The sequence below is a fragment of the Armigeres subalbatus genome, chromosome 2 (genome assembly GCF_024139115.2).
Source record: "Armigeres subalbatus isolate Guangzhou_Male chromosome 2, GZ_Asu_2, whole genome shotgun sequence".
Lineage (NCBI taxonomy): Eukaryota > Metazoa > Arthropoda > Insecta > Diptera > Culicidae > Armigeres > Armigeres subalbatus.
This window is the reverse complement of record NC_085140.1, coordinates 193,030,884-193,053,905: the sequence shown is the minus strand read 5'-3', so window position 1 is coordinate 193,053,905 and position 23,022 is coordinate 193,030,884. Positions and strand designations below refer to the sequence as shown.

The following is a 23,022-nucleotide window of genomic DNA, read 5'->3' as shown; positions in this document are numbered from 1 at the left end:
CTTACACATATTAAAAGAATAAAAGACATTACACAGCGACTGTGCATGTCTTACACATAATTTTCACACAGATTGCTATTCTCTCGTGTCATCATCGTCATGTGTGAAAATTATTCATGCGATGTGTAATTTACTTTAAGCGTGCGTTAACCATAAATTACACTAGTATGAGTAAAAGCAATTACTTATAATCTGACACGAGACTTGCAAAGACGCTGCTTTTTTCCCTGGTTTTGAGACATGTTCTTCTTTTCATCACAGTTTACCATCGAGTTTCAACTGTTTCCTTGTCTGTTTCACCTGCGCCCCGGGTGGACTCTTCTGAGCACAATAAAAGTGTATCCAATTTGCGAATTAGTGAATTCATTTCACTGGTCGACAGTAAATTTGTATTCACGATGCTCATGTGTTGCATTTGTAGTTCTCGACCTCTAAAGTCGACTGGTTTCTGGCGTTTGTTATATGATTGGGAAAATTCCGAGTTTATTTGGTCACAAAGTATGAAGGGGATCATCGCGTTAACGGCGTTGAAGTCACTTGCATGTTTGCATGATTGCATGTTCAGATAGGAGCAATTTTCTGTAAAATCATGATTTTTGCCTTTCTCGTATGCTAAGTATACTGCCGTGAATCGCATATCTGTCCCATCTTTGCTGGGTTTCCTATTCATATGGGACAAATATGCGATTTACGGCGGCATACGTAAAGGCTATATGATCGCTCCAAAACCAAACTTTTTATAGAAGACCCGTATACCCATAGAGTTATATTCCGATCGACTTGGCTCGACGAATAGAGGTGATGTCTGTGTGTGTATGTCTGTGCGCAACCACCCAAAAAAAAGTGTCACTCATTTTTCAGGCACTTATCCTTAACCGATATGTCCGCAACAAATTGCATGCGACGCAGAATACTCTACCATTGTTTCGTATTAAAAATTGGCCATATCGGACTATGGGCCCGGAAGTTATGACCAAAATGCCATTTTTTATGGAAAAAAAATCTTCAAAAATGTCACTCATTTATCAGGAACTTATCCTGAACCGATTTTCTTGCAACAAGTTGCATTCGAAGCAGAATACTCTTCCATTATTTCCTATTAAAAATTGACCAGATCGGACTATGGGCTCAAGAGTAATGATATCGCTTAAATTTTGCATATACATTACATTCTTTGTGATCAAAAAACATAATTTGCATAATTGGTTTGCCATTTTGACTCTAGCCTAACTTTTGATAAGGGTCTAAGAAGAACACCTTGAACACTTAAAAAAAATAACTTTTAAACGGCTTGTTCGATCGTTTTGGTGTCTTCGGCAATGTTTTAGCACAGACAAACAGACATAACACATTGGACATTCACTCATCAAATTCATCGTCGTTCAAACACTAACGACATCCGTTGATTTCAGTTAGTTAGACAAATCAAGCAAACGTCAAACTAGAGCAAATTCGAAGCGCGCGCCATGAGTGATCGATTGGCCAATTAATGATTATTTGAATTTGGAAATTTGATGAGTTTGACGAGTGTTATGTCTGTTTGTGTATGGTTTTAGGTAATCATTGGGGCTATGCGAGAAAAATATACACTGTGAAAAAAAAATGTTCAATCATTGGAAATAGAACTTTAAAATCGATTTGAACAAAAACGAATTTTTCAATATTTTTTTATATTTTATATGTTTTAACTACGAGACGAGCCAGCCTCGGGCTGAAAGTCTCGATAATAAAGCTTACTTGCGCCAGCTTGATTGCGGGTCAGTCTTTTTGTCTGCGGATTTTTGGGATTTGCGTTTGTTTACGCCATTTTTTAAAATGCTGCTTGTCTTTGTCCGGTGAACGAAGCTAACGTATAGGAACACAGCAGTTCTGTGCAATAGTGTGTGATTCTAGAGTTGCAGTTGCGTTGTAGAGGTGAAAATTGTGTTACTTTGTGCACCAGAATAGAGTGAGACGCTGAGAGTTAATAGAGGCGCGCGACTCTCAATCGTTTGAGCAGAGATGCCAGATTTGAAGACATGTCTTCAATTTGAAGACATTTGAATCTCTGTGAAGACATTTATTTCGTGAAGACATTTTGAAGACTTTTCAAAATATTTGAAGACTTATCTACTTATTTGAAGATACTTGAAGACAATCAATAAGCCAGCGAGAGAAAATATAATTTTATTTCTTAGTTATAAATTCTGCGACTTCTATATGGTCGGGGTTCAGCCAAATCACACCAAGCGCCAATGAAAAATTTCCTATTTTTTGCCAAGGTTTTCATGTAATAGATTCACTTGGTCAAAAATCGCATCGGACATCGTTCAACGCCATAGCTGAGGATCCCTTACAACAAATGTACGCATGACTTAATACTAAGGACACACCTGTGGTACTTGTACCATGGTACAAGAGGACAAGAAAATTATTCCAAAACTATCTTTGATAAAGACAATAATTGATATGGTACTCATTTCAAGATTCTTGTACCCCATACTCATACCACCAGTGTGTCATTAGTATAACATGAAATACTTTCCGTTTGTCTTTTGCGAACAAAATATCACAAGTTAGTCAAAAAGTTATAATAGTCTTTGTCTGGGGCTTAGAATCTCAAACATAAAAATACATTCACACTAGCTGGCTGATAAATGCAACGCATTTTAGACTTCATGCGCACTTAACTTGGAGTTAGGCGCTGGTTTAAAAATTCCCGATGGCGTGTATGTAAAAAGGTATTTCATCACATTGGAACGCAATGGCCGATATAATTTACGGCAAAAATATATTGAACTCTTCTATGACTTGATTTAATCTATTCAATCGTTGAGCTAGAACCTGATCTTTTTCTAAATTCCTTACGAATTCATTTGATCTTTTCGGTATGTCCATGTGACTTTCGTCTAAATATTCGACGGGAAACTCTTTGAATTTTCTGTGAATTTTTAAAAGAATTTCCGGTGAAAATTATGAGGAATTTCTTGTTTACATATACACTGGATTCTCAGAAAAATATATTAAGCTCTTTTAGTGGAATGTATTCAACCGTCTAAGACGAATTAAGTACTGTCCATTTAATTCCTCCAGCTTAATCTTATGGCTGACGGGTGTCAGCTTCTCTTTTAGGCACTTCTTAAGGAAGGCCACGTCCTTATTAATACTAGCGATTGTTCTCCTCAAATTGAGAAAAGTATTTCGCTCATGCCGCTCGGATGCCATTTTCAGAAAAATATATTAAGCTCGTTCACTGGATTCTGTTTTTACGCGATTTACATTTTCTCAATTTTGCACTCATCCTGAATATTTAACGCATATTAATTATCATGTGATTTTTCTTTGATTTATTCTGGATTTTTTGAAACCTGTTGCGAAGATTTTGGTGGTAAGTTGAAGTCACACGATCAAAAATACGACAGGGTGGCCACTGGAAATCGAATTTTAAATTCCCGGTTTTTTTTCGCTTTTCCCGGTAATTTTTGTCAAATTTTCCCGGTTTTAATATAACTTGAAAAAAAATCAGGAAGATAGTGTTATACTTTAACTAGATATTTTATTTCCTGACCAAACTGGAGGTCAGTTTTGTATCGAAGCAACTGTTAATGAATTATTGGCAGTGGCTGATTTTCTACCCGCCACTTCCCCATCCAGGCGCTATCGTATATGAGCAAATAGCCAGCATGAGTTAACCGCCAGAAATTTGTATGGCGAAAGACATCTAACGGGGGTTTTCTCAAAATTAGTATCTTTTCATGAAAAACTATTTGGTACCGGTTATGTAGGAAGGTGTCCGCTACTCCGCCTATCGAATATTTTTCGATGAAGGTGCTTAATTTTAAGAAATCGAACCTTAGATGCCATTCGCCATACTGATTTCAGAAAGTTAACTCCTAGTGTGTCGCTGTAAGCACGCTCAAAGCAGGCGATTCATTTGTAACGAACCTTTGAAATAGATACATTAAATTACCAACAACATGTTATGCGAAATTGTTTTTATCAAAAGGCACACTGAAATTGTGCGCTTCGTTGCCATGCAGTTAGTGTTAACCGGCATTTCATCAATGTCGAATTTTAATTCTACAATGGCACTTATTTACAATGATTTAATTCTTTTCTTAGTTGCAAAACATTCGTATTTTTTTCTTGGATGCACAACTTTCGTTAGTTTCTGACAGTGCCAATGGAAATTATATGCCAGTCTAGTGTGGTTCTTCCTTCTAAGAGCATAATGTTCACAGAAAGCAATAAAGTTATAGTTATAGTATAGCCAGAGGCGTCGCGTCCGCATGTGCAACCTGTGCACTGCACAGGTAGCAATTTTGTCCCTAACATTCAAACTCTCGATAGATTTCTTGTCATTCTTATACAAATATATACTTGGATTATGTGCATTTGTCATATGCTTAGTACAAATTTAACGATTAGGTATAAATACATAATCGTAAAATATGCACGGATTTTTTACAGACGACATGTGATATGAGGCAACTAAAATGCTGCGATGGGGACGCGTTATATTTCACTCCACTATACCGAAACGACGCCACCGCCACAAGTTGTCCAACTCGTGCACTTTCAGCAGAGAACGGTTTGCCATGCATCATACACGCATTATTTTGGATGTGTAGGTCACCCGCTTTAACCGCAATCGGCGATGTATAGGTAGCCAAGGCGTTCATCGTTTAGCAGTGCACGGTTTGGTGCCGATACATTGCGATGGTGCCGATGGAGAAAAGCACATCGGTTGGGTGCCTGCTTCAAACAGCGCATGCGCGTTTGGTTGAAGAGCGCGCAATCGGAACAAAATAGGAAAATAAAAGTGGTGGTGATTAGTCTGGTTTTGAATAAGCACATCGGATCAAAAGCGTTTTAATATTTCATATTGATTGGGATTTTGGTCTATGATGAATTTTTCGTGAAATCCAATATCCAAAATATTTAGGAGCTATTCGTATACCATGTGGACAACTTAGGGGGTAGAGGGGTAGGAAGAATGTCCATGGTTCACACAAATTAATGAAAAATTGCATGATCAGATCAACGCTGATGGAGGGAAGAACACATCTAAAACTGTTCAACATCTGTCCACGTGGTATGAAAACAGCCCTTCGAAAAAAAAGATTCATCAAAGGAATAAACTAAAATAGAATAATTAATAGTTGAGGGACGTTTAGATTATAAACCTCATTGTACAGACCCCATTTTTCTGATATGTATGACATGCTAATTACAAATGTGTATGAGCCGTCTAATCATTCTTAATATTATTCAATTTTCTGGACACATAACTATTTAGGCTTGTCTCATTCTACGAAATAACTTGAACTAAAATTAAAAGATACCGTTTCATTGAATAGATGTCTTATATGTCATATTGAAAGCATTATGATTCCCCAGATTAGTTTGTTTTTCAATTTAACGGACTGTCACTTTAAGTTTAGTTTGAATTTAATTCTATAAATGGGATGTAGCTTAGAAGCAGATAGACACATATGGGATCGTTTATATTGGATGTGTCATTTAAGGCACTTTTTCAGGTCAGGTTTTTCTCAAAATATTTAACTTTGATACGAGAAGCAGAAACAATCATCAACTCGTCATAATTTTTTTTATCATTGAATTCTCTACTTTTTTTTACAACAAATATAATTTTGAAAAAGTATCACCGGCGCGAGCTTACTCGTAATTTTAATGCCGCTCGGTGCACAGGTTGAAGAATTGATCACGCGACGCCTCTGACCGACATCTTTTTAATGTTCAGCTCTCGGTTTGATCTTAATCCAATAAATCCAATCCAAATAAAAACCAATAAAAGCGAAACTTTTTTGACAAACTCATCCGTATCAAATCGTAAGCCCAGGAGATACGTTCTGCTATAGTGGAGTTCTAGCTAAAGGACGTTCCTTTCGATGGTTTTAGCCCCTATGACGATGGACGGAAATACCTGCCGTGTCCCTACCTGTTTTGAGATCAATAAAAAACTTGTGATACATCGAGATCGCCAGACTATTTACTACCAATACCAAAATCGTGATCATACCAGGATGGTGACTTCATACATCAATATGGTACTGTCACGCATCATAATTTTAATGTGTGTTATTATTACACAAATGCGATTTCTCTTAAACAACTGAATAAAAGTTGTTGAATGTGCCTATTATTGAAAAATTCTTTAAGAAGATTTACAAATAAATGGTGATTGTAAGCAAACTTCTCCTAGTTCAAACGGAAAAAATTTAGTACCAGATCGAACAATACTGATTTTAAGACCTGTGATTTGTTGAGTATTTTCAAAGCCTAATTTATACACTTTTTCATAAATTTATTTATACTTTTTGACTAGAGAAGAATTTCAACAGATCAATTAGTTACATACAATACAATAATATGCAACGGTATACAACAAACGCCTCAATATATGCAATTTCGGGATCAAGTGTGTCCAAACTGTGGGGGAACAAGTGTGTCCATGTTGAGTATTTATCTTATTTTGTTTTTTGTATTCAATGGAAAATAAGCAATAGTTAATTGAATGAATTTATTCAATTCTACAATAATAAAACTTTGTCCAGTATAAATTGGGTTCGTTTTGGTTGGACATAATCAAAGTTATTAAACTTTTCTCTTTTGAAGAAAAAAAGGATTGAGAATGCTCAAACAATTAAACCTCTCTAAAACCCATATACATAAAGTAACTAATATCAAAAGTTACTCAGATTCAATAATCTATCTAACGGATCCGTTTGCACATATCACTGGTATAAAAATGTGATTAGTTTTCGAGAAAACAGGGGGGGATCATGTGTCCCCGGGGATCATGTGTGTCCAGTTTCCCCTACCATTTTCAATGATTTTTAGAATTTTCAAATATAATTCCAAACTACTCTTGAACATGCCTTATAACAAAATATTTATGATATATGGCCAGGGCTCTACCAAATCACACCAAGCGCCAAAAAATTACTCATATTTTGCCCAAGTTTTTGTTTAACAGATTTAATTGATCACAAATCGTATAGGTCCAATACTGTAGGATATCCCTCAACCCCATAACTGAGGATATCCTACAACAAATGTACGCATGAATTGATTTGAAATAATTTCCGTTTTCCTTTCACGTACAAAATATCACAAATCAGTCAAAAAGCCGCTTACTCGAAATTGGAATTAAAATGATCTAGAGACAATTGGATCTGGAAAAAAAACTACTTAGGTATAGCAACCTCACACATTATGTACTAAAATCAAATAACTCAATTAGAATGCGATTGAAGAATGAATATCGAGCTTGAGCTTGAGCTTGATTGACTGCTCGTAGTTGCTACTCCATTATGAACAGATCAGCTGTTCTTGCACAGGGAACCAACAGATGTTTGCTTGGGACTAGCTCACATCTTCAATGTACAAGTACTGGTGATCTCATTTGTTAGGTCATACTGGCGCCTGCCACGTCAGAATGCAAGTCAATGTAGGAAAGGGGAGGAAATGATGATGCAATCACTCGCCCACTGCAAGCCGAATATACCTCTGCACTTGCCACGAGTTCATGCGGAATTTGTTGGAATTTTTTGGGTTAGGTTCGAGAGGCAGAGGTCCGTCTTGGTTAACGAGCTGCCAATGTGATAGATAGGAGAAAGCAACTGATGGAATTTCTAATTGGATGTTTGGAAACGCGCTTTATAGTTCATTTCCAATTCTAGCAGATTACTGTTAGAATATTCAAGTTGAAGGTATAGGAATTGAGATGGAAACGGTATGGAAATCCATTTCCAGTTCTAGCGATTGCTAGAACATGAGAAATATAGAGAAAGATACAAAGTAGGAGAATGGAACGGACCTGGGATTGAACCCACGACCTCCTGCGTATGAGGCAGAAGCAGTAGCCATATGACTACCAAGCCCGCTACGATTGAAGAATGAATATCGAAAAGAAAATCTTTCCTTTTTATATCAACTTTATTAAAAACTGAAGAATTTTGAATGTAAGTTATCAAAAATTTATTTTTCCCCGGTTCATGTTCTGAATTCCCGGTTTTTCCCGCTTTTTTCCCGGTGACTTCAATTTCCCGTCTTTTTCCCGCTTTTCCCGTTTTTCCCGGTTCGGTGGCCACCCTGATACGAGCAAAAAAAATCGTGTAAAAACAGAATCCTGTGTATTCGAGAGAATTGAAATTGGAAATTCGGTACAAAATTTATATTTAATAATTTCCGTAAAAAACATAAAGGCAATCCTCCAAAATATAAACGGAAAATTCATCTTGATTTCTACAATTCCTACAATTCCCACATTTTAATTTCCACAAGAAAATTGTCTCAATTATTTTCATAAAAAATTCTTACGAATGTCAATAAAAAATTGAAATTATGCTGGTGTTAAACGGATATTTCTCATAATTTTCAAGGTAAATTTCTATAGGAAAATCTACCTAAAAGAAATTCAGAGGAAACTTGCTACACACTTTTGTTAAATTTTTCCTTGAATTCCTATGATTATTCTTCTATCTTTGGACATTCTTCCAGTAATTACTCTGCGAATTCCTCGCTGAATTTCTTCAAAAAATCGTCCTGGTATTCTTTCTGTAATCCCTCCAAGAAATTGTCTGAAAGTTTCAGGGATTTTTCCGAAAAATCCTCCAGGAATTCATTTGGAAGATCTTCCAGAAGTTCCTTCAGAACTACTTCGGTCCAGTAGTTCTTCCAGGAATTCTCCCGAAAGTTTTCCCGGGTTTGCGGTGGAAGCTTTACAAGGGATCCCTCCGGAATTTCTTCCTCTGGACGATCCTTTAAGAAAGCTGCCGAATGACTTTCCAAGAATGCCTCCGAAAATATACTATGAAATTTATCTGGTATTTCCTCCAGGATTGCTTTCGGAAATTTCTGCAGCAATACATCAGGAAGCTCCTCCAAGAATTCATCCAGAACTACCTCCAAGAATTTCTCCAGAAGTTTCTTCAGGAATTCCACCGGAAATTGCTTCAGTAATTCCTCAGGAATATCCTTCAAAAATTCATTAGGAAAATCCTTCAGGTATTCCTCCAGAAAAAAACATCCGGAATTCATCCTGAAGTTTCTACAGGAATTCCTTCTTAAGTTCTTCCTTAATTCTTCTTCAATGCCTTCTTTTTAAGTTTCTTCAGTAAATCCTTTGGATGTTCCAACAGGAATTCCTCGGGAAATTTCTTCAGGAGACTTCCAGAAGCAATTAGAAGCTCCATCCAAAAGAAGTTATAACAAGCTCCATCAGGAATTTATCCGGAAGTTGATCTAGAAAATTTACCGGAAGTTCCTTCAGAAAATTCTCTGGATGTTTCTTCAAGTATTTCACAGTAAATTTTGAATCCCAACAGGGTATTCTTTATTTATTTATCATCAGACTAAGGCCGGAGTGGCCTGTGCTGCACATAAAAGACTTCTCCATTCAGCTCGGTTCATGGCTGCACTTCGCCAACCACGCAGTCTGCGGAGGGTCCGCAAGTCGTCCTCCACCTGATCGATCCACCTTGCCCGCTGTGCACCTCGCCTTCTTGTTCCCGTCGGATCGTTGTCGAGAACCATTCGAGAACCAGGGTATTCTTTAAAAAGAAATTTGGAAGAATTCCACGTGAAAATTCAGTTAAAAATCCGACTCAGTACAAAATTCAGGGAAAACTAGTTATAAAAAAAAAAAAAATTTAAGAATATTCTCTTGAATTCTAACAATTCGTATGTTTAAAAAAATAAACATTATTCCACATCAGTAAAACAAGGATATTGTTGAATTTACAAACCTATTGGATTTTGACATTTTTCGCTAATAATCGTAATTGAAGACATTTGAAGACAATTTTGAACGACTGTGAAGACATATGAAAATATCTTCTGGCATCCCTGCGTTTGAGAGTGTAAAGTTTCTGTGGGTGGCGTGTATATTGAACTGCTGTCGACATGCAAATCATTAATTGATACAGTTTTTTGGTTATTTCTGGCTGTCTTGGTGATAAAACTTGAGGATAGTATAATAATGATATATCAGCGATTCTCAACCTTTTTCATGAGAGGTACCCCTTCGAACTTTTGCATTAATTAAGGTACCCCTTATTTTTTGCTGTAAATGAAAATAAGCGGAACTCATAAGATATATTAAAAAATGGACTTAAAGGCAGTGGTGGAAATACTCACTTCACGAGTAAGAAAAGAGTGTTGGGCCCACCAAAAATGCCACACTCGCGTGAACCTACTGCTTGCATTTTTCTGGCGCTTGCTTTGTTCGAGCAAAAACAAAAAGCAGGGCAGTATTTTGTTCGGGAGTAAAAATCACGGTCGCGAGTATTTGTGATTACTTCGAATACAATGGATAAATTTGACTTGACATAAACACAATAACAATAAACAATTGTGTTCTTGCTCGAACATCAGTGAGAAACATGTTCCGAGGTTGTTTTATGAGTTTTAGCAAATTAGCCCGAATGACTCGCGAAGCTTCACGAACATTTTTCGGGGTTCGTTTTTTTGTTTTCTCTGCGAGTAGTAGGTAGGCAAGAAAAAGGCAAAACAAATGTTCGCGAGTCTTTTGCATTACCTACTTCTCGTTTTGTGAGTAAAGTTCGCAGATTTCCACCACTGCTTAAAGGCTAACGAGATATATGACTCTATATAAAGTGGGCTGACATTTTTATTATTCCGTGAAACTTTCCAACTCACATAAAGTTTAACCATAATCATTCCTACAGGACTTTTATCACTATTGGAAGCTTCTGCGCCTCTTGAAGGGAGGTTTCTGAGTATCTTCAATGGAGGCTCCCTAGCCTCTTGAAAGGACGCTTCTGAGCCTTTTTAAAGTACGATTCCGAGCCTATAGAAATGAGGCTTCCGAACGACTTGAAAGGAGATTTCCGAGCTACTGGAAAGGAAGCTTCCGAGCATCTTGGAAGAAAACTTACGAGCCTCTTGAAAGGAGGCTTCCGAGCATTTTGAAAGAAGGCTTTCGATCTTCTTAAAACGAGGCTTCTGCGCTTCTTGAGAGGAGCCACTTTAAGAAGCCTTCCTAGCCTCTTGAAGGGAGGCTTCCGAGCCTCTTGAAAGGAGGCTTCCGACCCTTGATACTGTTATTATAGCACAGCGAGGTCGCACGGTCCACTCATCAGTGTTTGACGCGATCAGGGCATTAATACTATGGGAAAATGTACAGTGGATAATCTTCTTAATACAACGAAACCAGAAAACGTAAATAGGCAAAGACCCAATACATTGCGGTATACGAGTGGTTCCCGAAAGGGACAACATACACTCAAAAAAAAACAAACCACGCTTGTGGTAGCAGCAAAAGATGATAATCCACTGTACACAATCCCTAGGTTAAGTATATGGCGAGCATCGTGAGAGAGCGGAGAAACGAGATATACCAGCGCATCTGCAGGCCCGACCGAACTCATCGATAATAGGAGGGAGTCCCGTGTTGTCAGCCAAACATTCCAGACGAATTACGGAAGGTTTCTTCGATGGTGGTTAGAGTGGGAAAAGTGGACAAGCATTGCCGTTGTGTAGCTATTTTGGATATCCACACGCATGAATCCGGTGATAGTTCGAAGTAGAAGAGTATTGGCCGGTATTGTGGTGACCGCTTCACGATTGGGAGAAGTGGAAACTTCCGTCGATCCGTAGCCGGGTTGAACGAAGAGTGACGGTGGAAGTAGAAGTTGGAAGTCGCGGTGATCCGTTGGCGGGTTGGAACAGAAGTGTCGGTGGGAGTTATTGAATTGTCCGTGTGACAAGTGATACAAGTCAAGATCTGTAGATCCGTAACCGGATCGGTAAGACCCGAGTGCCACGTGACGCTGAGGTCCGGAAGTTGAAAGTCGCGGTGATCCGTAAGCGGGTTGGAACAGAAGTGTCGGTGGTAGTTATTGAGTTGTCCGTGTGACAAGGGACACAAGTCAAGATCCCTAGATCCGTAACCGGATCGGTAAGACCCGAGTGCCACGTGACGCTGAGGTCCCAAGGAAAGAACAATGTCCCCGCAAAGCGCTATTGTTCCAGTGTCCCCATTGTAGTGGTGAATAGCTTCGACCGGCGTAAAACTCGTGAACGATTGGTGGTTTTCATGGTGACCGAACTCCGATGGACCAAGCAGAGATCCCTTAAAAGAAGTGAACCCTCGTCTAAGTGTCGCGTTGGTGTTAGTCATCGTTTTGATCGGACCGGAGCCCGACTCCATGCATTCCTGGGCGTAGAGCAGTGTTTGCTGCTTGCATTCCGAGACAGTGTGTCGCCTTGTCCAATAGCGGCTAACAGCGAAGAATCGGCATCGGGGAGGAAGCCCCAAGATCCGTGCGGTGAGTTCGAGTGTCGTGGCAAGGTAAATGATCAAGCTGGAAGGTGTAGAAGCAGGTGGCCCCAACGATTCGCGTGTGCACAGACTTTTAGAATTAAGTGAGAAGTGTCCGGACGGTAAATAAAGAGAGCATGCATGCAATAAATCTGTTTAATTTAAAATCGAAGTGAAATGATAATTTGCGGTAGGAAGAAACTATTGTTCAATTACAGGTTCAACCCACCTAGGACGGAATGGCCGGTAAGTGACAATGTATAAAGCACGGTAGATAACCCGAGTCATTCTGTAGAAGGGTAACACCCTCTTGAAGGAAGCCTTCCGAGCCTTTTGAAGAGAGCCTTCCGAGCCTCTTGAAAGGAGATTTCCAAGTATCTTTATAAGAGGCGTCCTGGCCTCTTTTTCATTTTTATGAACTCGAAGCATCACTACTGATACTTATGAGAATCTGTAGATGAATTAAACAGTTTTTTACATTTATTATTTTTGCTGGATAGTGATGGAAAGTTATGAAATTTATATCTGTGATGGTAATCAGATCGTTTTTGTTTTGTTTTGCAAATCTGATTAAATTGTTGAAAAATTAAATTCAATCAATTATCTTAAAGATAAATCGTCTAGCTCAAACCTTTGTAGGGGTATGTGGCGGGACCATCATCATCATCATCATCTTAAAACGAGCCTTCCGGACGTCTTGAAAGAAACTTTCAGGCCACTTAAAATGAGGCTTCCGAGCCTCTTGAAAGCAGGCTTCCGGGCCTCTTGAAAGGAGGCTTCCGGGGCTCTTGAAAGAAGGCATCCAGAACTCTTGAAAGAACTCCTCCACGTCTCTCGAAATGGGGCTTCCAGGCCTCTTGAAAGGAGGCCTTCGAGCTGCTTAAAAGTAGGTTTCCGAGAAGCGTAGAAGAAGGCTTCTTATCTTCTTGCAACGAAACAACTGAGCTTTTAGGAAAAAATCAATCACGCCTCTCAAACCTTTGAATTTTAGATTTTAGTTCAGAAGCATAATTTTAACAAGTGATGAACTTTGTATATAACTTAAAAATCACTCTAATAAAGATTTACAAAAAAAAATATTTTTTGACGTATTCTTTAACATATAATTAACTATATAATAAAAACTAGCTTTATGTACCCGGCCTTGCTCGGAGTTGCCAGTTTGGTTTGCAGTTCTTTTTCACAATCGGAAAATAATAAAACCAATTGGTTAACAGGGTAATTGCGTTTAATTGTTGATACTTTATCATTTGATTAAAAGAAGGCTTTTGGAAATATTGACTGATTTTGAAGAAGGAATTGTGGGTTTGAATAGCCTTATTCCGGGCAAACGTCTATTTCTAAAGAAGGGAAAACATCCACCAATGTCTTATTCCGGGCAAACGCATATTTTTAAAGAAGGGATCACACCCACCATTGCCTTATTCCGAGAAAATGCCTACTTTTAAAGGAGCAATCACATTCACCATCCAGAAGGAAACACATTATTCATTGCTTTTCACTGGGCAAACTATGATTCCGATGAAGGGTAACAATTATCATTGCTTTATACCCAACAAATGCATGCTTTATATGAAATTTTTTTTCTGATTATGTTCAGTATTAACTTCATGTTAAATGACCTTAGGCCAAATAGTGTTATGTTAATAGCCTGCTTCATTCAGGGTTATGTCATTTTTAGGGAAATATTATTGTCGAGGATTTGCTATTTTTGAAGAATTGGTTTCGGAGCATTGTACAATGTCAAAGAACCTCGGATGAACTAAATAAGAGGGATTTTAAATTAAGCCGTTTTCTATACAATACCCAACCCCAACATTCTCCCGCATTTCAAATACTCCTCCCAGCCTCTCTAAAATAATTTCCTTTGGGTAAACAATACGTGTTTAAATATTTGGTTTGAATTCACCCATGCGATAGAAAGGTATACTAAACTGTTCGTTTAATAAATATGCCCTCTCTCGTTCTGCTATGACAGTCCTTCCTAGCCTGATATAGTCTTCCTTAGACAGAGAATATGGGTTCCAAATTTGGTGGACATCGGTAAATGGGTTCAGAAGTTATGCTGAATTGATCGCTAACTAAACAAAACCCCTCTCTCACAACCACCCCATTTTAAAAGGACCTACCAATATCCACTAAAATCGGTTCCTTAGGACAGACAATTTTTGATACAAATTTGGTTCAAATCGGTCATGGGGCTCAAGACTTACATTGAGTTGATCGATTGTTAAACAATACCCCTCCCCACATACCATCTCTTATTTCCAAAGCGCATGCTTAACCCCTATCGTCGTCTCCTTAAGATAAAGAATGTGTGTTCCAAATTTGGTTGAAATCGGCTAAGGGGTTCAGAAGGTAAACTGAGTTGATAAATAACTAAGCAATACCGCTACCCTCACCCTCTTCCTTTTTCAAAGAGCATCCCTAACCCCCCTATCGTCGTCTTCTTAAGATAAAGAATGTCTGTTTCATATTTGGTTGAAATCGACCAATGGGTTCAGAAGTTACACTGAGTTGATCGATAATTTAGCAAAAGTCCTCCCCCCTTACCATTCCCCTTTTCCGAACAGCATCGATAACCGACCTATCGTCGTCTCCTTAAGGTAAAGAATGTGTGTTCCAAATTTGGTTGAGAACGGCCAAGGGGTTCAGAAAGTACACTGAGTTGATCGATTACTAAGCAATACACCTCCCCCCACACCCTCCCCCTTTTCCAAACAGCATTCATAACCGACCTATCGTCGTCTCCTTAAGGTAAAGAATGTGTGTTCCAAATTTGGTTGAGAACGGCCAAGGGGTTCAGAAAGTACACTGAGTTGATCGATTACTAAGCAATACCCCTCCCCCCACACCCTCCCCCTTTTCCAAACAGCATCCATAACCACCCTATTGTCGTCTCCTTAAGATAAAGAATGTGTGTTCCAAATTTGGTTGAGATCGGCCATGGGGTTCAGAAGGTACACTGAGTTGATCGATGACTAAGCAATGCCCCTCCCCCCACACCCTCCCCCTTTTCCGAACAGCATCGATAACCGACCTATCGTCGTCTCCTTAAGGTAAAGAATGTGTGTTTTAAATTTGGTTGAGATCGGCCACGGGGTTCAGAAGGTACACTGAGTTGATCGATGACTAAGCAATACACCTCCCCCCACACCCTCCCCCTTTTCCGAACAGCATTCATAACCCCCCTATCGTCGTCTCCTTAAGATAAAGAATGTGTGTTCCAAATTTGGTTGAGAACGGCCAAGGGGTTCAGAAAGTACACTGAGTTGATCGATTACTAAGCAATGCCCCTCCCCCCACACCCTCCCCCTTTTCCGAACAGCATCCATAACCACCCTATTGTCGTCTCCTTAAGATAAAGAATGTGTGTTCCAAATTTGGTTGAGATCGGCCATGGGGTTCAGAAGGTACACTGAGTTGATCGATGACTAAGCAATGCCCCCCCCCCTACACCCTCCCCCTTTTCCAAACAACATCCATAACCCCCCTATCGTCGTCTCCTTAAGATAAAGAATGAGTGTTTCAAATTTGATTGAAATCGGTCAATGCATTCAGAAGTTATGCTGGAACATACATACAAACATACATACAAACATACAAACATTGAGTTTTATATATATATATATATATATATATATATATATATATATATATATATATATATATATATATATATATATATATATATATATATATATATAGAAAGATAGATAGATAGATAGATAGATGAAAAGATGAAATGGTCTGTGTTCGTATCCGCATAACTCGAAAATGGCTGGATGGATTTTCTTCATTTCTTCAGCAGATATGTTCGTTACCGTTTCCGACGGGTTTATATGATATTTCCTCATTGAAAAATTACGAGTAAAGTTGAGTAAATTGTGGAACACTAAAATTGAGATTAGTATGAACTGGGCAGTTTATAACGCGCAATTTCGCCTACTATGCAAAACAACGTCTGCCGGGTCAACTAGTTATCAATATGTTTTGATTGGAATTGTAATACGCCCGCCATTACGCATTTTTGTTCGAGGTACCCCCTGGGGTCAGCTAAGGTACCCCTAGGGGTACATGTACCCCAGGTTGAGAACCGCTGTGATATATGATTCTCTTTCTTGAAAAAATCACGTTAATAAAGATTAAAAAAAAAATATATATATATAATAGTTTAGATATTTATTAAAATAATCAGCTTATTTCAAGCAATCATACTATAATTTCCAGAAACCTTGAATAAACGCTACTGGTGAAGAATTGCATTAATTATATATTTGTAACTCTTCACCATCAGCGTTATTATTGAAGCGATAAGTGCAATACTGCAATTAAATTCACTTCTGCTTAAAAAATTGCTATTCTTGCTAAGCTAAACATCGTTTGAAAAAGCTTTTATTTGATTTAAATTAACGAGATGCAGCACTTATTTCAGTAATAGCGATTGCATTTCCGGCACACTTCAAACCAGTTCCCGGCCTAAGCAAAATTTTACTCAATCTCTCAACATCTTACTCTATTCTTTCGCTCTGGACGGTACACGCTTAAAATCAATAACACAGAGATATGTTTGCTTCACACAAAACGGACCTAATGCAGAACAACACCTAGATGAGCGACAGTTACACAGCCATAAAAATAGCTCGTGTTGTTTTATTGAAGCTTGGATTTCAATATTTTCAACAGTATTTGGTTCCTCATGAAACAAGGAATCTGTACAAACGTTTACATGTTAAAAAGGACCGTTATCACGACCGTACGAGGCATTTTTGTGCCTGTGTAGGTGTTGTTCTGTATTAGGTCCGTTTTATGTGAAGCAAACACATCTCTGTGTTATTGACTTTAAGCGTGTAGAAAATGCGACGTAAACAAAAATATGCACGTTCTACGACAACATGATGCCAGATAGTAGGGGAGACTGTCCTTAAATTATTGTTGTTATTGATACCCAATCGATTTTTTGGAGTGCTGTCTAAAATCGACTTTTAAAATATTCGGAGGAAATTGATCCCTCTCCAAGTATTTGCTTTGATAAAATTAGAAAGGTGCCCTCAGATTTTTTAAATATTTTTCCTTTAAAATACGTGGAATTTTCGAATTGCTGTGCGTATTCATGAACGATTTTTGTTATTAAATTCGACATCACATGCAATTTTAAAATTTGGGGAGACTTGATCCCCTTTTTATGGTGTCTACGCAATAAATAATTCTTCCTGCCATCCTTGCATCAAATCTGTCAAATCTACAAAAAATTAGAAGCCTGAGAACAGATTTATATTTTTTTGAATTTGTTCGTCAAGATTTTGTATGGACGACTAAGGGGGGATCAAGTGTCCCCATATTGAGGTAATAACTTCAAATCCAAATATCCTAAAACTTCGATGGAGTGTTGACATTTTCATTAGTGCAGATCGTTAAGCATATTTATGGCTTTGTGCTGTGAAAAAACGAAAGCATTTGGTCTTTGTTATGAAAAGATGTTCAAATTTTGCGTGGCCAATAAAAATATCTTTGGGAAGGTCAAAACATACAAACCGCCCTGCAGAATAAATAAAGTTATCAATCCAAAACATAACTCACCACATAAAGGTCACTTGTCTAGAGGATCTATACAAAAAAATATGCTGGAACAAAACTACTTTAGTTCCCGATAAAACAGGGGGTGATCAAGTTTCCCCGCGGATCAAGTCTCCCCACCTTCCCCTATTATTCATACTCATTTTTAATGGGTTGAAAAGATATTCTCAATCCAGTTGAAAACCGGAATTGGGGGATAGCGAAGTTGGATTTTTCTCACTATCCGTACGTCAGAGGCGCCTCGTCCGTACGTTCTACCTGTTCATGAAACAGGCAACCATTTTTAGTTCAGAAGTAAGAAACTTTAAACTTACAATTAATTATTAGGGCAAATATTTACTCAGTGAATTAAAAAAAAAATTCTCGTAATATTTCCAATGATGGTTTAATATCTAACGAAACAAAATATTTCGTAAACAGACCAACTCAACGCCACATACTTGGCGTACAGTCGAAAGGCAGCCAAAAATTTAAAAAAAAATTAGTATGTGTTTCTCCGACGAAAAACACCACATCACATAAAAAGCTTTCGCCAGTGGTACGATTGGCGCTTTGATGTTGCATGAAGAAGAAGAAGCAGTAAGATGATAATCGAAAAAATTTCCACTGGAAACCCTACGGAAAAGTTTTTAAAACTCTTCTCAAAAATTCTAAAAGCATTTTAATTAAAAACGCAAAGCAGTACGGGGTTGGACTTTTCTTATACTTTTCTTATATATTCGCCGGGAATTGGGTCCATAGGCCCAACTAGTGATTTACCCTATTTGTTTATCTTTCAACGTTCATTCCAATTAACACTCTGCACGCAAATTGTTCTAAGCTCTTTGAGAGCGTGGATGAATTAATTAGATTTAATAGACACATCATTATATAAAGTGTTTGATAATAGTTCTAAAACTTCTTGAACATAGAACGAATTATATTAGTGCACAGGTGACCATTTTCATCACGCGACGCCTCCGACATAAATATAAAAAAATGAGTATCATAATGTAATATTTAGTACATAAAAAAATATTAGTTTAAAATAGCTACGGTGCTAGATCTATTCATATTCTTTATATTGAGCTAACAATACCCGAAAACGGACGTAAGACGGCGAAAATACGACCAAAAACTTTTGCCTATATTTTTTGAGGGTGAACCCAAACTTTTGGCCGGGAGTGTATGATATTTCAAACAAACGCTCTCCTGTTATAGTTGGCAGGTATAACAAAAATTGCATTTTATTCAAGTGACAACAACAAGCAGATAACATGCTTAAGATAGTTCAGAAGGCTAAATGCATTAGATGATGGACACCTGTTGCAAGGATTAATAAACGTGCTTAAAAAACGTTTTGGAAGTCTTTCTGATTGCTAAATTAGTTGGTGTAGATTTGGAATTGGTCAGACAAACTACCCAATCTAGTGGTTATGATTTATTGTGTAATGGAGAGGAAGATATTCGAACGATTGATCCTAGTTCAATGAAGTTTTCAAACAAATTCACTATTGGGACTCTACAATTTCAACTTTTGGCTATATTTTTCAATTTATGCAAGGCCAAAACAAACTGAATACAACTGCATATACTGCAACGAATGCCAAAGGGTTCATCATAAAATGTGCTGCCGATGCAAGACCTACTAAACAGCTCTAAACAGTTATGTTGGCTGATGTGAAACGAACAGAATGGTGGTCAATCCTTCAAAATGTTCGGTACTAACTTTTACACGCAAGTATCAACCTGTTCTTCACGACTATCATCTGAAAGGTTCAATACTGACGCGAGAGTCCGTTATTAACCTTCCGGGACTCGCTTGGCCCTGGACCGCACACGCAGTCCCGGTTCTGTATTGAACGAGAGGCGTGATTTTTTCGAAGGTGTTGTACTTTTTACAACGGCGTGAGTCCTCGAAAGTTAAAGTCTTGGGTATTTTATTGGATTCAAGGACCACATTTCATACGTAACATCGAAAACATCGGCTCAACTAGGCTTTATCTTCCGTGTGGCTGAAGAATTTAGAGACGCATATTGCCTGAAAGCTCTGTACTGTTCCTTAGTCCGCTTTAAACTTGAATACGGCTCGGTTGCGGGGTCTCCGTTCCACCAGAATGCCATTCAAAGAGTTGAAACATTGCAGAAAACGTTCATTAGGTTTGCGCTTAGACTTTTGCCGTTGAGCGATCCAGGAAACCTCACTCGATATGAAGATCGATGCAAATTCGGCATCAAAAGGGCGAAACTGCTTTTGTAAGCAAGAGCTTCTCACGTCGCTGGTGGGCTAATTTGTGATCACTCACCTTAACCAAAGACGTTTCATAGTCCTTCTTTAGTGTTTTATCTATTCCATAATAAAAAGATTACAAACCCTTATGTGCTTGACACTAAAAAACCAACATTAGTCCATTTAAGCAGATTTGACTTACAATTCAACAGTTTCCATATAATTTGGAAGCAACTGCTGCAAGCTCGCCGCGCTTGTGTCCAGTTGCTAATGGCATATCGTCCTGCCTACACGGGACGATTTGACCAGTGAAATATATTTTCGGAAAACGTTACATTTTTGAAGATGGTGGCAATTTTATATCATATTAACCACTGAGAAAAGTTATTTGGTTGCCCAGCTATGTGTTCCAGTGCAAATTTTGCGAACAGTATGCTAGCGTCGCTCCAGAATGTTGAGCAAACAAACATGAAAAGTTACATTAAAACTGTAACTTTTTGTATTTTGCTATTATTTTCATTATGTAATACAAAAATACTTCCACATTCACATAGTATGATGGTTTTACAAATATTTGAAGGTACCAACTGTTTTTTACCCTCAGTTAGTTATAGTTTTCTAGAAATCAAAGGGGGGCGTTTTGGCGAGGTGGGGCGCATTATACCGTCTCACCTTACTATGACAGTTTAGCATCAATATTAGAAGGCAAATTCCTTCGCTTACCTATCATGAGAACAAACTACGGATTCAATTCACCTATCAATAGTATATGTCGCGTTTTAAATCGGTGTTACAGTGTTTTCGATTTTACCAGAGCTAGTATTGAAAAATATTTTTTACGTTTATTGTCGCGGAATTGTGAATAGTTAATTAGTGTATTTGTTAAGAAAATTATTTTAAACTTTTTAGTGGAATGTCTGCACTTGTCATAAGACGAGTTTGTACAATCCCATTTAATTCCACCACTTAATTGTACCTTGACAGACACGTATTTCGACCTCAGCAATAAGGTCGTCTTCAGTGTCTCGTACTTGACTCGACTCAAGTGACTTTTGTACAGTTTTACAACACAATATTTAGAATACAGTAGGGTCGCTTTCTACGCGGGTCTTGATTTTTTTACGCTTTTTCAAAAGGTCAGATATGTGGAAACCACAAAAAGAAGATTTTCCTTGAAGTTGTTTCTACGTGGATTTCTGGATTTACGCGGTACGTATCCCTCACTTAAAAACCCATAGGGTCGGTGCACCAGTAATGGTATTAGAGATAGGTCCAAATAGTTAAATTAATAACAATTGATAGAAATACATTTCCTGTGATGTAATTATATTGACGGAAAACTGTTCTTCTCTACATTTCGGGAAAAAAAAGGTTAATTTTTTAAAATATTGTTTTCTTTTCGAACGCTTCTTCTATTGCTAGGTACAAGGACTAAAAATAGTAGTATTTGCTAACTTATTTTCCTGTAATAGTGAATCTCATTGGTTTCTTATGGGATTGGGATCTGTTATAGGAACGCCTCAACATTACTGGGGAGCAAAAATTTTCCCGGGAAATTTTGAATCCTTTTCGATTACTTTCACCTATTATAAGCAAGCACTATGAATGCTATGAAATAATTTTTAAGAATTAAAATTTTCAAAATTCAGTGAAAATCGAGTTTCCACTATTACTGGTACAGCCACCCTATTAGTGTTCAAAATCCCATTGATCGGAATAACACATTCTAAATCAAACTAATAAAAGTAGGTAGTTTAGTTCATTGAATAGAGCATAGATATTTAAAACAGGTAGATATTCAAAACAAAACTTACTTTCACTTGAATCCCTGCTTCCTGCACACGACGCAAAAATGGTCGGAGCTCCTCCAATTTCGATGAACGCAATTTTACACGCACTGCCAAAAACTTCCCACGGTTAGGTACAATAAGGTACAATCACCACAACCGAAATAATCCCTGAATAAACTCGCAACAAATTACCTTCGTCTTCTGAACTAGTTTTATCTTTTCTCACAATGATTAAAATATTTGCGCACTCGCGACGTAATCTTTTTCTCGGTCCGTAGCGGCTGGCTGCAGGATTTGTTTGTGGATCTCCTTATCTTCACCCCCACAGTTTTCTCATCTTCAAGCTTCTGCCATTAGAAGAATCGTCGCGTCGCTGATCTGCTGAGTCCGGTTTTATTATGCCAACGTCTCAACCAGGAGTCCAATATCAATCACCGCACTTCTTGACCAGGAATGATTATCACCGAAATTAATCTAAATTGATAGCCCCGCGACATCAACCTTACACAACAACGGCGGCGAAAGATGCTTCCGCGGCAATGGTTGTCACTTTTCTGAATGTGCACCAGCTTCGTGTTGGTTCGATTCGGTTGTGGATATTGTTTTTGTTTTCAAATAATCCCGCAGAGAGAATAAAAATTCGCGTTCGTGTGAGAGAGTTGCATTTAGCGATGACATTTAAATGCATTTGAAAATGTTCGTTAAGTTTTCTTTGCTGATGCACTCGACGAAAATAAATTTTTGCATGCAGCCACGCCGGGCCAAATACCCGAACGACTTTTGTCCGAAAAGTGCACACAGTATATGTGAAAGCGCCCATCTTGAGCCAATCGAATCGAAGAAAGGAAGGCATAGAAAGGATATACAGTAGGGTGTCCCAAAAAAAATCGATGTTCGAAAAGTCATGGTGCTCAACCCTGAAATGAAAGATATACCTGTCTGGATTATTTTTGTAGAACAAACCGAATTTCTAAAAAATCGTTTAGAGGTCGCGCCAGATCGATTTTTGAAAAATGAGCTTTTTTTAGGTAAAAAATCAAATATTGGGTCCTTTCACAATTTTTTTTCAGGGTCACCCATTCGTTTTATATTTTTTCATTTTTCTGTGGATCTTTGCCCATATTCTCCATGAATTAGTTTTTGGTATTGTGCGTTTT

The 23,022-nt window shown here is 38.0% G+C and overlaps 1 protein-coding gene across 1 annotated transcript in view; it reads right to left on the bottom strand.

Moving 5' to 3' along the window:
• LOC134211433 (uncharacterized) overlaps positions 1-22,451 on the bottom strand; it is a 122,617-nt gene extending 100,166 nt beyond the window's left edge. The window contains 1 exon segment of the mRNA XM_062688285.1: positions 21,890-22,451. The gene's annotated coding sequence lies outside the window, so the exon portion shown is untranslated.
• Positions 22,452-23,022: the final 571 nt, after the last annotated feature.